This window comes from Heloderma suspectum, chromosome 17 (genome assembly GCF_057233095.1).
Source record: "Heloderma suspectum isolate Gila_16-S chromosome 17, 16-S_ref, whole genome shotgun sequence".
Lineage (NCBI taxonomy): Eukaryota > Metazoa > Chordata > Lepidosauria > Squamata > Helodermatidae > Heloderma > Heloderma suspectum.
The window spans coordinates 9,038,865-9,056,392 of NC_139474.1; the positions used below are offsets into that span (position 1 = coordinate 9,038,865).

A 17,528-nucleotide genomic window follows, 5' to 3' on the forward strand; every position below is an offset into this window, starting at 1 on the left:
GTTTGAGAAGTTGCTGCCGCCACCGCCACTGCCTTGCGCCAATTCTATCAGCGTTCTGGTGTTGCTGGGAAGGATTTACCCCACTGCTGGCTCATGGAAGGAATACTTTGATCCTTCGGTGGTTATTGTTGCTGTTGGTCCATGGTTTTTTGGAGAAGAAAAGGCAACCTTTTCATAACGTTAAACAACAGGCCCACCCACCCTTGACAAGCCAGAGCTGTGTGCTGAGGAGACCACTTCTGCTCTTCATTCTTAGCCAAATCCTGAAAAACACCCCAGGGGCACGTCGGGGTGTGTGTGTGTGTGTGTGTGTGTGAAAGAGAGCGAGAGAGAGAGAGAGAGAGAGAGAGAGAGAGAGAGAAAGAAAGAAAGAAAGAAAGAAAGAAAGAAAGAAAGAAAGAAAGATGCTCCCTCTGTCATCTGCTTGGAGCTCGCTCGGAGATTTGCAACTCTGCTTCTGCTAAGTAGGACTGTTGCTGGATGTAAGTTCTGGAAGCTTCTGGAGAAAGCAAGAAAAGGCAAGAGGGAGCTTTAAAAACAAATGTCAAGAAAGTTGAGCCGGGACTGCTTTTGAGCTGTGCTATCCCAAATGATCAAATTCAAGGGAAGACACCGGTTTTCTGTTAGGATGGGATCACAAAGCGGCACCAAATCAGACCATCGGATCTGAAAGCAAAACAAGAGAGAGGGGGAGAAAGCGATCCCTTTCTTGCAAGAGAACCATTTTCTTGAGCCACCTTGGCGTGGCCTATGGTGGCCCAGAAGGCACACTTGGATTTTATCTGTGCAAAGAAAGGAGCCAAGGAGAGGATACCAGTGGGCAGCATCCCACAGGATGTAAAACGGCTCCTTTCAGCTTGCAAGAGGTGTTGAGGCCTTCGGGAAAGTCGATGGGAAAAAGAGAAAGAGGAGGAGGAGCTGGGGGAAAGCCACAATAAAAAAACCCACAGAAATCTGAGAAGAGGGGAATCTGATCTCCACGGGCCACTTCTCTGAATCCAAGAAACAGGTAAAGATTATTCACTGAAGCACTCTGAATTCACAGCTACGTCCTAAACCAGTGTGCTGGTCTCCCATCAGCTGCTGCAAAGCTCCATTAATTCAATCCATCCTTTAAATAAAGGGAGAAATGGAAGAATGGAGGTGCTGGAAAGAGCTGATAGAAAAATAATAAACATGGATGGATAGTAAGCAACAGCAGGCTAGAAAGAGAGCATGGAGTTCCAGTCATAGCTCTTGGCTGGGAACAGGGCATAGTAGTTATGGCAGGTAATAGTCAGACAGAACCCCTCCTAAGTTCAGTACCAGAGGGCCTATTTTTACAATCTGTGGACTCCATAAATAAGGCTTTTACTGGACTGTACCATTTCAACCTGCAAGTATAGAACTGCATGTATGAATGTTACCGCAAAGGGGGAGGGCAGGAAGAGACACCTCCCTGTATATAGAAAAACAGCAGTGTGAAGTTTAGGCCTGAGCCTTTCCCTCTGACATGCTTGATTTCTATATGCAAGGACTTCCTAAAAAAAAAAGGAGAAATATTCAAACATGCAGCCCTGCCATCATTTGCAGCCTGGAACAATCCCATCCAGCAAAAGCTTTTTCCTCTCAATTTCGACTGGTTGTATAAACGAGCTGTAAATCGAGGATATAAAACCTATTTCTATTCATATTAGAGAATGTATTCAATTACTAGAGGCCTGCGGTTAAAGAACTGGCCTGTTCTTTAAAAACACAGTGTTAAATGAAGTTCTTGTAACAGTTCTTTGGCTTGCCTCACCTTTCTCCTTAAGAACATAGAAAATGCTAGAAAAAGTTCTGCTGAATCAGTACAAAATCAGCTCAGGACCCAGATTCTCACAGTGATCAATAAGACGTCTCTGGGAAATCTGCACCAGATCACGGAGGCACTGCTGCAGTGTTGGGGGCACTGGACCTTGGTGCCAAAGTCCTGTGCCCCCAAAGCCCAGGGAGCCCCCAAATAACCAACCAGGGTATCAAGGTGGCGTGGCAAGTGATAAGGGCACCAAGGCAGAAGCGCCAACTCCATTTGATTCCTGCAGTCATGATGGCGCTATGATTTAACTGAGTTTATCATGCAAAACTGCACATGCTGAGAGTATTTCTGTTTTAGGGCTTTTCTACATGATGCTTTTAACCCACACCTTTACCAAGGCTTCTGCTTTCGGATTCTTTGAAGGATTACGCTTGGCTCCTTTACATGTGTTTTTCCCCAGGGTGTTTCTTTCTCTGCCTTTCTATATGGTCCATTCCGCAATCACTAGGTGGCACTGTGATATAGTGGAATTGTGCAAATACACAAGGATTCTATAATGCCTTTCAGAAAAATACCAGACTTTCCTCATTAGGAAAAAAAAAAAAACCATGATAATGGTTGCAAAGCATGGGAGAGGCTCTGGAGGATGACAATGTCAGGTAAAGGACCTGCAAACTATCATGAGTTTAGTTTGCAGTAGAAAGGCTCTAAATCAGGGTTGGCAAACAGTTGTTGTAGTTCCTCTAACATATCAGGAATGTTGAAACAGTTGTAAAGCATGGAATGGAACAAGGAGGAGGGGAAAGAAATGGTAGTTGTGTGGTTCACCATATGGCTGTCTAATAGCAGGGAGGGCATAAGACCAATACATCCAGGCGCTGCAATTATCTAGCTGTATAGCCCTCCTGTGCTGTTGATCTGCAGAAATGGGTACTAAGAGGCATCCTGCCCCAGAATCTGAAGGGTGCATATAACCAATGTGACTATTAGCCATTCTGTAGCTCTCTCTTGGCCTCCCCACCATCCAGCCATGGTACATAGCCCCTTCTGGCCCAAAGCCATGACGTTGCTCCCCAGTCCACCTCCTTCCCAGAACTCCCTGCCTCCTCCAGCCAGCATATACCCATCCAACATTTTGTACATTAAAACTGGGATATACCTTGCTCACACCCAGTTTCTTATTCCAAAGATCACTTTGCGAGCCACAGTCCTCCTATTACATGGTGCTCTACGTAGTGTATTAATTTACTCGGCAACAGCCTGGCTTCCACGGATTTAAGAACCAGGAGTGGGGGGGTGTTGTTCTTTTGGTTATACTTTCAAAAACAAATCTGGCCTGCAATCTGTTATCAACACTTCAAAACAAACCTCCGCAGCTGCGCTGCATGTGAAATGGCGGGCATTGCAGCGCATGGCACATTAGTGCCCATGCACATGCATTTATATGCATCTGTGCTAGAGACAAGATGCACCCATTCCCTGCTTAGAGACTGAAGGTGCTTCCAGGCGAGACCTTTATCATGCCTCATTCACAGAATTTTACAGCGGATCCAGACGAGGTTGTCTTCCATTTGAAAACTTCCTGTGTTTTCCCACTGCTTCTTTGTTTTTCTTAACATAAAATATATGTGAAGGAGGGAAAAAGAGAATAGCTCTGCACAGTGCCTGGAAGCGTCCTTAAATTCAGGGGTCCGCAATCTTTTTAGGTCAGTGGGCACATTTGGAATTAGGGGAGAGAGAGATGGGTGTTCTCACACAATGGCTGCAATAAGTGGGGAGGAGTTTTCCCATTCATAAAATGATTGCCATGATGGGCATGGGTGGTCACAAAACACCCATTTCCCAGAAGGTAAACTAGTAGAACTAAAAGAAAAGTAAGTTGCCCAAGAGCCCAACTATAAGACAGAGGTGGGGGTCTGAGCTCCAAAACACAAAATCCCTTTTGAGCCCAAACAGAAATGGTGCTGAAGGGCAGCCCTTCACTTTGCAGCATGCCAGTCACCCAGCTTTTTTTTTTTTTTAAGTATTAAAATCCTAAGAAATAAAATAAAAATCAGGCATGGCAGGGAACCTGGCAGGGGCCAAAAGAGGTGTCTGACGGTACCATGTTGGAGACCCTCAGTTCTAGAGATTCGGGGGGGGGAGCAGAATGCTGAAGGATAACAACACTTGCAACTCACGCTAACGACGCTTTAACAAGGCGTCTCCAAACCTAGAGACAACATTGAGATGGTTCTTTATTTACCAGGCAGAGAGATTTATTTGGAATTAAGAGTATTTATACCCCAGCTACTAACCAAAGTTCTTGAGGCAGCTTGCCACACATTTAAAATATAACGAAACAGACAACAGCTGTTAGGGAGGTGCAAAGGTGTGTGCAACTTTTTCTCCAGACGTCAGATGGTCCTGCTGCTTCTCCGCTTCTGAAGCTCTGGGCCTCAAAGGGAATGGCAGCGGCAGCTGTCAAATGCTAGTCCTGCACAGGGCAAGGTTTCCTCGCTCCCATTGCTGCTATCTTGCGGCTTTGGCTCCCGGTGGCAGAGGCGACAGGCACTGGGTGAAGCAAAGGTGTTTACCAGCCTTCCGTATCTTTGGGCCTCCACAACTCTTGCGGGAGAATAACCCCAGCCTGGAAATGGCTGTCAGAGCAGCAGGCAGCCTTCCTCAACTGGGTATTATCGGGCAGCCTTCCTCAACTGGGTACCTTCCAGATAATGTCCCATCCTCCCCAGCCAGCATGGCCATTGTAGCTCAACAGGTCTAGTTGAGGAAGGCCAACACAGGGACCATATCCCCAATCAGGGCCAGTGTCAAGGGTAGGCATGGTCGGGCACCTGCTGAGGGCCCACATCCCAGTACTGAGGGAGGAGGCCCCATGGGGGGCTTGCCCCAAAGCCCTCAAAACCCTGGAGGGACTGATAAACAAGGGCTGTTTGAGCATAGGCCTTGATTGTTCCTTCAGGTCCCCGCTTCTCAGCCCTCTGCCCAACTCCAGCCTACTTTCTTTCCTATCCAGGTTCCTCCTGGCTCCTCTTCTCAGTTTACTTGCCAGCCTTTCTAGTACCCTAAGTCTTTTGCTGACACATAGGGAGAATGACCCCATTTCTGAGACACTTCAGCCCCTGAGATGGAAAATTTGAATAGCATCTCCCCCAGCCCACAACACACATGTGCTAAAACATGTGGCAAAACCTGTCAGGAAGTTATCTTCTGTAAGATTGAAATGGGTGGGATATGCATAAGGCTTAGATGGTCAGAAAGAGAGCAAGAGGAATAGGTGGAATCAACCACGGCAGAACTAATGGACAAACTTTGTTGGTCACAATGCAGACATGGGTCTAGATTAGGGATGGAAGATTCTCTCCATTTCGGTTTCTCTCAGTTTCTCATGTCTCCAAGCTTCGGTTCATCTCAAACTTTGAGAATTTTTCCAAAATTAAGTTTGGTTTGTCCTGAACTTTGAGAATGTTTTTCAAAGTTTGCATGAAAATATGTATGCATTTTTGTGTGCATTTCTCTTAATACATGGATTTTTGTATGCAATATTTTTATTATGTTATGTTGCACTGAGAGCTTTGGCAATAGGGCAACTCATAAATTGAAGTAATAATAATGATGATGCCTAAACTGCGCACATTTTGCAAGCAATTTCTCTAATATAACATTGTTGAACATTATTTTCACTATTATATGGATTTTTCCTGTGCGCACATTCTGGTACATATGTTTTGATTAGAGAACTCCTTTGCAAAATTTGGAGATGCATCAAACCTGACGGAAGATTCAGTTCCAATCTACACAGGTTCGGGAGGTTCGGACAATGTCAGTTCGCACTGGAACTCACAAAGACCGAATTCCTCAAACATCCCAAACCCCAGGCCACCTTGTGTCTGTGGTATGAGGAACCAGCTTCAGCCTCATAACACTGAACCGAGGGACCAGCAAAGGCAGCACTTTCAAGCCCCAACAGCGGATTTCCCGCCAGGTCGTGGCGCCAGCTCCTCCTGCTGGATTTATCTGCTTTCATAATCAATAACAATTACCCCGTCCAGAGGGAATCTTTCATGGCTGTGGGGCTTGCAACAAAGCCATTAATGCCTCGACAAGCCAGGCGTTTAGGGCTTCATCCGGATGGGTCCTGGCATCTGCACTCCCCCTCCCCTCCGCCCTTGCTCTCAGAGGCCATGGTGGGAACAGAGGCCTTGTCAATGCCACACCGTGAGTAATGATCAAGGGCTCAAAGCGCCGATAAATCAAAGGCTTATTAATCTAGCAGTCTCATTTTCGGGTGCTGTAATGAATCGGCTGCTAGTGAGCCCACTCCGCCCCCTGCCCCTTCCCACCATTGATTACCAGTTTATTAACTAACTTCCCTCTCTCTCTCTGTCTGTCTCTGTCTCTCTCTCTCTCTCACACACACACACACACACACACACACACGCCTGTCAACATCTGAAAATCCAAAAAGGGTCTCCGAAGAGAGCTGGCGTAATCTAGTGGCCCAGAGCATGAGCAGCAAGCCACAAAGTTCCTGGTGGCAAGCTGCCATGTTTTCAGATTCAGCCCCACCCCACAACTTGCAATATGCAATGTGGAAATAACAACAAACAGGATGGTTGTAAGCAATACTAAGATCATTTGTGTGAAGCAATTTGCACACCCTGAAATGCTAGATAGATGCTAATGGTTATGAAGTTCACCAGCTGACCTTGGGGGCTACTCATTCTCTCTCTCTCAGTCTTTCCTCTCCAGCAGTCCTTGTTTACCAAAGGCAGCCAGGTACACGTCCTTTATAGATTAAACCCTTATTTTGGCCTTTTGCAGGAGGCCTTGTTAACATGTGGCTCACGCAGAGTTTCCCGCACGATTGTCCTTCAGGGTGAGGCTCCCTCCCCAGCAGGTTCCCTAGAACACAGCGTGTCGCTTCTAAATTTTTCTTATCTCTATGGTGATACTGTGCTTCACACCTGTCACAGAGCTAGAGCACGCAACAGGTTAAATCAGCTGTCCCCAAGCTGGTGCCCTCTAGATGTGTTGCACTACAACTCCCATCTTCCCCAGCCATGATGGGAGTTGCAGTCCAAGACAACTGGAAGGCACCAGATCGGAGAAAGCTGGGTTAAAGTGTAGAAACCGGGTATGGTCTGCAATTCCGTTTCCATCCTTTGTTTCACACAGACCCACCCCACCTGCCATGGCAACAGTGGATGGTGTCCATCAATGGGTGACTTTCATTTCACCCATGCCCAATATCCTAAAGCAGGAGCGGGCAGACTTCAGGATAGTGAGACTTACTTTCATAGAATCATAGAATAGTAGGGTTGGAAGGGGCCTACAAGGCCATCGAGTCCAACCCCTGGCTCAATGCTTTGTTTTTCATTAAACTCCTGAGATTAACTGACTGGAGCCTGTTGTGCAAACGACATTTATTTATTTAAAACACTTGTATCCCGCCCTATATCATTAAGATCTCAGGGCGGTGTACAGATAAAATCAATTTAAACAGTATAAAACATTAAATAATTTAAACACCTAAAAACGTATTAAACCATTAAACAAGCTAATACCAACTGACATCTAAAACAATAAAACAGTTTGAACAGTGTGCTACTTTAGGGAACACATTTAGCCCTCAAAGGCTTTGGTAAAGCCTTTTTACTTGGCGCCGAAATGAAACCAATGTCTGCACCAATCAGGCCTCCAAGGGGAGGGCGTGCCACAGCAGAGACGGCCCTCTCCCACGTCCCACTATAGCGTATGTCTCTCACATTCACAATTGAAGAATTCTGAGGCCAGGAATTTGTTCTGAGTACCAAAACTGAATGGAGCTCACACTTCTTCCAAGCTTTCTTTATTTCAGCAGCATAATTTCGGGTGGGGCTGAGAAGTCGCCTTGTTGCTGCTATTGTTAAATGACTGTCACTCAGAAAGCCTTACTGATCTACTGCAAATCACTCAGAGATCTATCAGTCCATCAAGATCTGTCTTCTGTCCACCCAAGTGCTAATGCAGGTCATGCTACTTTGCAGCATTTTGCAGTAATGGCCCTATAAATATGCAACCTAGTCTGCCGGTAAGGGTAAAGACCATAACTCAGTGGCAGAATACCTGCTTTGGAGGCAGAAGGTACCAAATACAATTCCCGGCACCCCCAGGTAGGACTGGGGATGACGCGTCTCTGAAACCCAGATCGTTGCTGTCAGTCAGCGTAGAGGCAATACTGAGCTCATGGACCAAGGGCCTGACTCAAGATAAGGCAGCCTCCTCTGTTCCTATGTTTTCATTGAAATAAGAAGGTAGGTTTGGGGTTTTCTAACTGCTGGCTGTCATGAACAACGCAGCATGCTAGTGCATGCTGCCCAATTGCTCCCGCTGCATGTGGCAGGGCTAAACAACCCAGGGACGCTCTGTCCCTGGGTTGTTTAGCGTTGTCTCCAAACCCAGACTTCTGGCTTGTCTTTCCCCCGACAAACCAGGGGTCCAGGTTCAGACACAGTGCCAAACAACCAAGGTATGGAGCGTTCTTGGGTGGTTTAGCCCCAACGCATACCGCAGCAGCAATCGGGCACCACCTCATTCACAACTAGCTGGGGGTTGTCATAACATGTGAACTAGACGTGTGTGTGTGTGTGTGTGTGTGTGTGTGTGTAGTGTGGAGGATTGTAGGAACCCAGCAGTCTGCATCCAATAATGTATCTGTTTTGGAGAGATGGCACAGAAAGCCTCTCTTAAGTTTGGGAAAGCTGTGGTTCCATAAACAGCCTCAATCCAATGGGCCACACTGGCCTCACCTGACCCATCTCCTGGGAATGCTAGGTTCCCCCATCTGTCATATGCAAGCTCCCTTGTATATCTAGCAGCAGGAGGCAGTTACCTCGGACATCAATCATTTCAATAGCACCTTAAACCAAAAGTCTCCACCTTTTCAGCCTCGGGACTTACCTTTAGCCATCACCTGCAACATTATTGTTTACTGAGATTTATTTGCCTCTTTGGGGGGTCTTTTTAAGGACAAAAACAATGCTTTATAAGTTTTTTTAAATAGAGAAATAAAATAGAAACCTACTTGTTAACTTTTTACCTCGTAATATTTTTTCTTCTTCTTTTCTCTGGTTTCTTCTCCTGCTCCTCCTCTTCCTTCTCCTCCTCCTCCTCCCTCTGTCTCTTTCTCCCTCACCCCCTTTTCCTACTTTATTTCTTCCTTTTCCTTCACTTCCGAAAATGTTAAATGCAATTTTAAACAAAGAATTGGTAGCAGTACTACCAAAACAGCTCATTTCAGGTCAGGGTGCAATCCAGTTTATTTATTTAATTCATTTATATCCCACCTTTCATTCAAGGAACTCATGGCAGAAGTAGATGGTAAATTCCCAACCTACCTTTCATCTTTACAACAACCCTGTGATGGAGTTTAGGTTGGGAGTGACTGCTCTAAGGTCACCTTGGAGCAGTGAGCTTCAGAACTGAGTGGGGATTTGAACCCAGGTCTCGCCGGTCCTAGTTCAACACTTCAAACTGCTGCATCACACTGGCTCTCAGCTGTGGATCCTGGCCCACCAGTTGAAGGCCAGTGCTTCAGGGCATTCAGAGTGTTGGTAATCTTTACAACAGCCTTTCCTTTACAATAGCCCTCTGGATGTTTTCAACTTCAACTCCCATCATCCCCAGCCAGCATAGCCAATGATCTGGAATGCTGGGAGTCATAGTGTAAAACATCTGGAAGGCACCAAGTTGTGGGGGGGAGGCTGCTTCACAACAACCTGGCGAGGTAGGTTAGTATCATTATCTCCATATTGCAGACACTTGGGCCAAGGCTGATGGAATCACAGCTTGCTGAGGGCCCGCTAGTGAACTCATGCCAAAGGCAATGTTTGAACCCAGGGTTTCCTGGTTCCACAGCTGTCTGTCCTGATCCAGAGCTGCAGGGACCAAAGTGCTCCTTAAAGGATTGAGACAGTGATCCAACCTGCTTAGTGTGCAAGAACTGCCAGGGAAAAGATATTATCGTGATGTGAGCCTCAAGCCAGCTAGAACCTGGACCAACCAAGCGTCTGTCTGATATTTATCTGGAGGTGTCTTTTTATAGAAATGGCAGCCATTGCGATTCTCTCTTCCTTTTTTCCCCCAAATAAAAGGAGTCAAAAGTTAATTATTTTGCCAATTTCAGGCTGCATTCATTATGCATCTCCCCTTATCTCTGCTGTAATTGCAGGCAGGTATGTAAATTATTATGAATATATATATATATATATATAGAGAGAGAGAGAGAGAGTGAGAGAGAGAGAGAAATTGGGGTGCATCCCCCCCCCCCGGTTGAAAAACTAGTGGAGTTAATACAAAACGCCGTGCTTTATAGGTGGAGAATGAGAAAGGATTTCAAACTTGTGTCTTGGGAGGTTAATTATATCGATAGCAACATCTGATATGAAAATATTTTTGCTGGGAAAAGGAGGATAGGGAAATAAAGGAATTGAAGGCTGCAATTTTGAGCACGCCTTCATTCGGAGATACACATTTTCTCCTTCCTGTGTTGGGAGCCATTGCAATGAGATTGGGGATTATGCCAGGGCTGTGTGTGTAATGTGTATATGGCTTCTTTTCTTTTTTATAGTTGTAATTTTCTCATATTCTGTTACAAGAAAGACTGGGAGCAGCAAGTTATATATATGAACACAAGTTGTGGCATGGTGCCTGCCTTGAGTACTTGTGGGATTTGGTCTCTTTAACAGCATGGATACATGTGCTTTCTTATGTGTAGTTCACTCATCCATTAGCATATGCCAGACAACTTCGGAATCTAATTTTCTGTGGCAGGATTCGGCATCCCATTTAAAATCCAAGGTACTAGACCTTATGGGTGCAGAGAAGAGCTAGGGAACATGTGGCAGAGCCTAATGAAGTCTTAGAATCTAGGTACAGTTTGGGAATAAAGGAGAGGTGCTTCAGTATTCTTTTGAAAATCACTATCAATCTCCCTTGATGGTCCCTTGATATCTAGTAGAATAGCCCTAACACTTGGAACTTTACTGAAACTGACAGGATGAAATAACAAGTAAAATGTGAAATATTGTATGAAATATACGAGAGATGGTAGATCTACATAACAATATATTTACCTCAAGCTGTTCATTCTTTGCATGTTATTGGAGTAAGATTCACACCAGGCAGGCAATGGACTTATATTCTTCCTGTTTTTGACTTCTTTTTACATTTATTTTTATATTTCTTTTGTTTGAATTAGTAATTATATTACAAAATTAAGCAGGATTTCAAAAATAGTATTTGAGGAAGGACTGAATAGTAGACAGAGGGTAATGGAGAGAGGGAATTAAGTTAAACTTTATAATCCACCCAAGGAATATTGGTTTGGGGGTGGGTTTAATTAATTAATTAACTCCCATTTCCATGCCATCCTGTCCCGCTGTTCCTCTCCATCAACTTTTGATTCGTGCGCAAACACTTCAAATTCTATGTAAACCTGAATTTAGGGAGCAGACCTAAATGGTTCGGTTTCTAGAGACTATCAGTCAAATGAAACATGGCAGGTTCCTACATTACACAGCTTGTTATCAAACTTCACAAGTCTGGGTTGTTTGTTTTTTTATGTGCTAGAGAAAGATGCTAGCATTCCCTGCTAAAGTGTACTGTGATACGGAGACCAATTCTGTGCGATTTTACTGAGAAGTCAGCCTCACAGTGTTCAATGGAGCTTACACCCAAGTAAGAGTGGTTAGGACTGTAGCCTTAGGATGCAGATGGAAACAAATGATCATGTTAAAAAGAGCTGAAGGCAATATGACAGAGGCATGGCTTTCTGCAAAACCCACACATATTTCTTTTGTCCCTCTGTTGCTTCTGGGCAAATAGGTTTTGCAGGGTTTGGAAACAATACAAAAACCTAGCACACCTATCTAACCAGAGGCAGAAGTGAAAACAGTGTAAACACCATGAGCCTCTGCATGTCTACTTTCCATTCTGTCCACTGTGTTGCTTGCAAGCCTGCAGTCGATGGCATAAAACAGACTGCCTAACCATTATATATAATCTACACATTTTTCAATAATGGCCTCATGAGGCCTAGAAACTTGTTTTTTAAAAAGAAAGAAAAAGAAAAGAAAAAGCCTGAAGGCAAAGCCTTCGTCAGGCATCATGCACACATCAGCCCAATGCAAAAATTGCCATGCATCAGCAGTCCAGCCAGAAGGGTCTTCCCCACCCCTGGCCGTCACATGGGGCGAGTGCACAGTATGGCAACCATGGAGGGAGATCAAGGGGCACCTGAGTCTCTGGATTAAATAAAGACTCAGCACAAGCCTCCTTTGCTCCCCAGAGCCAGTGTCACTTTTAATAACAGCTACAGTACAAAAGCCCCAAGCAAGCCACAGCCAGGGTAATTATGGTCTGCCATCCAGCCCGTTCTTGAGAGATGAAAAGGGCACCCCCCCCCCAGTTATTATTTACTTCAAACAGCAGTTAGAAATTAACTTAATGGAGGCTTGCCACCTCTGCCAGGGGGAGAATTATGCTTCTCACCTACTTTTAGAGTTGTGGAAAAGGAGTCACGGGAAAAGGAAGATGGCTCCAAACCAAGGCAGAGCATCTGTGGCAAACTGGAGAACAGGGGTCATATTGCAGGCCAGGAGCAAGCAAAGCTGGCTTCAGTGCCCAACCTCATCAGGGCTTGAATTACTGGGGGCGGGGGGCAGAGGGACCGTGGCTCCCTTATGCTTTGTGACGGCCCCTTAGCTAGTTTTTGGTAGGGTACAGGGGCCCATGGTTTCGATAAAATGGGAGTGGGGAGGACATGGGTTGGAGCTTGTGGGTTTCATAAAGTGTCCCTCTTTCTCCCCACATAATGTGAGCACTGCCCCAAATCCCCTCCCAGTGCACAACAGAACTGAGCTTTCTTGACTCCCTCAGTGCCTGTTTAAAGGAGACCCGCCGTCTGCCCACACTTGGTTTAATTTGCAGTAGTTCGAAAGGAAAATGTAGGAAGTTGACTGTCTGAACACTACCCTCCCCCTGCCAAAAAAAAAAAAAAAATCCTCTTGAAGCTTCCTATAGTGGCCCAGTAGGATCCTAGAGGTCCCTGGTTCAGGTGGCTTTAGGGTAGTAGTCTCCAAACTTTAGCCACAACTTGCAACATGAGACCCACTTTAAAATTATCATCATCACCATCATCCCTATGCTTCTTCCACTCTCTTTTCCTCCTCCACTTTCTCCCTACCACCACACACACACACACACACACACACACACATCTATTGCTCTTTTTTCCCTTTTATCCTTCTCTCTAGCCTGGTTTACACATGCAGCAGAATCAGGTGATGGAATGGACTGTGCTACTTTAAACTGCGAGTGTGTGTCATATTTTTGCATTCCCCCCCCCCCAGGTTAAAAACTCCTTGAAAACAGAAAAACAGCACAGCAGGCAAAGATGAGGGATGAACACCCTTTCTCCCTGCTCTGCAAGTTTTCTGTCATGAAGAGTTTTTTCTGTGTCCGTTGCACGGAGGAGCATTCAAAACTGGAATCCACCATCCATGGTCTGAAGTGGTACAATCCACTTTATCGCCTCATTCTCCTCCATGCGCAGACCAGGTCTTTTTCTCCCCTTCAGACCTATGTCTCTCTTCTGTCTACATCACCCTTCCGCAACCTTCCTCCAGTTGTGTTAGACTACAACTCCCTGCATCCCTGAGTCAACGTGGCTGGCTGAGGGATGCTAGAAATTGTAATCCAACACCGCTACACATATTTCTTTCTTTTCCCTTTGCTTAAACAAATTCTGGTGGGTAAGGGGGAACGGGGTCCTGCCACGGGTACAACCCATATTTTGTGTCTCATCCCACCCGTTCAAGACCAATGCTCGTTAGGGCAATCTATTATCTTCCAGCCTCGGCACTTCCCCCACAGCCACCCCAGCCTTTAATTTGGAGATAATAAGTCTGATCTACCTTCCAAGACTGTTGTAATGATTACGGAATGAGAAACTCTTTAGATGCTGGCTGTGTTCGCACAAATTCCAGAGAACCCCACGTTATTGTTCATCTTGGTGCACACTGTCCAATTGTCTCCTGCTAAATCCATCCACCAGCAGGCATGGATTTAGAAACCAGGAGCTCCGCAGCAGGAAAAAGCTTAGTGTTATGTTCAAACTAGTCACCTAGTTTGTTGCTTCCCTAGCAAGCCAGAGTCTGAAGCCAGAGTTTGAGTTGGTTTCGGATTCCTGGCTTGTTTGGGAGCAACAAGCCAAGAGTTCTGGTTTGGATGTAACACTAAAAGCGTCCCCTTGTGTGTTCCTGATTACTCAAGTTGCTCCCGCCGGCTCCCGTCTGGCTTACTGTTTTGTGTGAACACGGCCACTCTATAAGAATACTATTATAAGCATTAGCCCAATTAAAGCCATCTTTGTTTCTCTATCATGTGAATTCTACTGATTAAATCTAAAAAAAAGCCAAGCAAATAAAATGGAAAGGAAAATAAAGCTCTGGTTTTAGCCAATGAATGTGTTGGAACAGGCATCATCTTAGGAGATGTCAGAGAGAAGGGGGAATGCCTCTTCTAAAATGTGAGAAAGAAGTAGGAATGCCTCTTTTAAGATGTGTGAGAAAGAAGTAGGAATGCCTCTTTTAAGATGTGTGAGAGATGGGGGAATGCCTCTTGTAAGGTGCGTGAGAGACGGGGGAATGCCTCTTGTAAGGTGCGTGAGAGACGGGGGAATGCCTCTTGTAAGGTGCGTGAGAGACGGGGGAATGCCTCTTTCAAGAAATCACCAGTCACCATGTTTTTCTTTGTAAGCGTTTGCATTAAAACTAATTTAAACATTTTTTACCATTAAAAAATCTGGCACCTGATTATGCAGAGGCAGCTTTTTAATTTATCAAAAGATTTTTAATCAATTCATCTAACAGATTAATCGACTAGAGCTGCAGTCCCATATTCACTTACCTGGGAGTAAGTCCCGTTGAACTCAGTGGGGCTTAATTCTGAGTGGGCATGTATGGGCTTGCACTGTAAATCTGAATCCTATGCACACTTAGCTGAGAGGAAGCCCCACTAAGCACACAGGGCCTCCCTCCAAATAAAAGATGACTAGGACTGGGCTGCACACGTTATAGATGTAATTACTGTTAACGTGCATGTCCCAACTTTTTCAGGCACTGAGCTATTCAAAGACAATATATAAAATGACTCAAAACCCTTGTTTGTCGAACATTTCTGACTGTAAATAATGGGCTTAATTTGGGCCTAAAAACAACAACAAAACAACCACGTTTACGTGTGGGCCAACACACACCCCCTTTCATTTTCACAAAGATAGCACCGTGGTCAAGTCAGGGTGGGGCCCCGTTGGCATCAGCAGATGTAGCGTGAGAGAGCTGGGTCCTGACTGCTGAGAAGACACCAGAGGAGTCAAGCGTAAGAATTGAGGGACTTGCCCATGGCTGCAAGGCGAGTGTGCAGCAGAGTCAGGGAGCTGAAGACGCCTTTGCCGAATCCCAGCTGGGTGTCTTCCCCCACAGGCCAAGGCTGCGTCTTCTGACATGTTTGTTCATCTCACTCCAGGCATTTTGGTGCACCCAGCGAACATGTTTTAATTAAAAGAAAAAATTGTAATACTTTCCCCCATTGCCAGGGAATTAAGAAAATGACTCGCTCCTTTCAGACTCTGCTAGGGGCTGTAAGGTGCCATCCACCCAGTCCGGCTCCACACTCCTCATCTGGAGTTCACTCCTCTGGTGTCAGCTGCTCTTTGGGATGACCCAGGGGTTTGACAGATGGCCTACTGAGTCTTCTCTTCAATTGGTGTCAGATCCAGACAGACCCTCAGCCAAAACCTTTGTGAAGTGGGACTAGGGGTACAACTGAAGAAGGCTACTGTAAGTCACTGCAGAACAGCAAAAACACCTAAACAGACTAAAGGCACGATCCTATGCCTATATCCTATGCATGCCCCAGCACGGCTAGGGCATGCTAGGTGTTGTAGGACTTTTTTCTGTCTAAACTTGCATAGGATTGTGCCCTTAATTTATTATTTTTTAAAAGTAAAATACAATTTTAGTTATTATTTTTTATGTGGCACTCCACTGAATGCTGAAAAGGCAGGAGGCAGCTTGCTTCTTACTGAACAATTGGGTAGGATACTGCCTGCGTACTTTTCTTTACATCGTTGTAAATAAAAGTGGTTATAGATTTCCTTGCCTTTTCTCTTCTTAAAAAATAAAAGCTGAAAACTCAGGGAAGGGAGCCTGAAACATCCCTTGGGACCAACGGAAACTTTTTTCAGAATTCAGGCAGTGGGATTACAGGTTTGACCACTCCTCCATGCCAGACACAGCTTGCCTATGGAAAGCTAGTCTTTAAGGGAACATAGAGGAAGCTGCCTTATACCGAGCCTAACTCCATATTGTCTACTGACTGGCAGCAGCTCCCCAGGTTTTCAGACAAGGGGTCTTTCCCAGCGCTACCTGCAGAAGACAAAAAAAACATTCCAACAGAGCTTGCATACATGTGTATTTAGGTCTGAGGCCCCAGCAACAGAGACAGCTCTGCTGGGAGCCAGCGAGGTGGGAACATGACCCTCCTCTGACTCCCAGTCAGTTGTACCTTAAAGAGGATACCTCCCCCTCCTGCTAAAATTGAGTAGGTTGCCCCCATCTGCTGTGATGGAAGCCTAGAGAGATCCTGACACCCCCTCTGTGCAAGGAAGCTGAGCTTGACATCTGCTGGCTGTGGGGTGGGGAAGAGGTTGGAGGGTGAGTGGGTTGGTGCCTTCTGGCAAGAATACCGGGACAAAAGTGGAAAGGACAGAAGGGGGAACAGGGATCTAAGCCAGACTGTAACTCTACGGGTGCGTACTTGGGAGCAAATCTCATTTACTCATTTAACCGAGTGGGGCTCACTTCTGAGTACATAGGCATAGGATCCGGCTGCAGTCTTAGGCAGGCAGATCGCTCTAGAGTAAGCCCTGCTGAGCTCAAGAGGGCTTACTTCTGAGTAAACATGCAGAGGATTGGGGTGTGCATGCTTATGTGGGATTCTCTGCTCACATGGAAGTAAATTTCACTCATCTCAGTGCGGCTCACTTCCAAGGAAATGAGCAAGCATAGGACTATTGCCTTACTTGTGAGTAAGGACTCTTGACTTCTGGGACTCAGCCTGAACAAAGGTGCCTAGGGATCAAGGGTGCTTCCAGACAGAGGGCTCCTAGTGCTGGCAACCAGGAGGCACTGTGCAGCTCTTCCATCATTTTCTCCTTAACAGATTTTCTGCACTAAAGAAAACAATGGAAGGAATGGTAAGAAAACATGGGAGGGTCATGAGACCACTGTAAACTTCTGCGAGTGAGGCAAGGCGATGGTGCCATCAAAGCCTGGTCTGGAAGCAGGCCTGCACTCCAGTCCAACCCCAACTGAACTCTACCTGAATGCTTCTGAGTAAACATGCCCAGAGCAGCCGATCTTGAGGGTTGCAAGTTATGTCCCATGCGCCCTTTCTTGGGAGTAAATCCCATGATGGAACTTAGCCCCAAATCATGGGGACTGCAATCTGCTTATTGTGCATTAAGGATTGGGGTGGGGGGCGGGAGAGGGCAGAAGGGGACAGCCAGTTTAACCTTTCCCCCCATATGAAACTCCACTCAGAACCCACCCACCCCCGAACTGGCCTCGTATTAAATTATTCTTTGCATCTGAACTGGTGGGAAAGGATGGGTGAGGGAGGAAAAGGGATGCGGTGTGATGTATAT

The 17,528-nt window shown here is 45.8% G+C and overlaps 1 protein-coding gene across 1 annotated transcript in view; it reads right to left on the reverse strand.

Annotated features, from left to right (window-relative positions):
• MACROD1 (mono-ADP ribosylhydrolase 1) overlaps positions 1–17,528 on the reverse strand; it is a 350,485-nt gene that overhangs the window by 256,413 nt on the left and 76,544 nt on the right. The window lies entirely within an intron of this gene.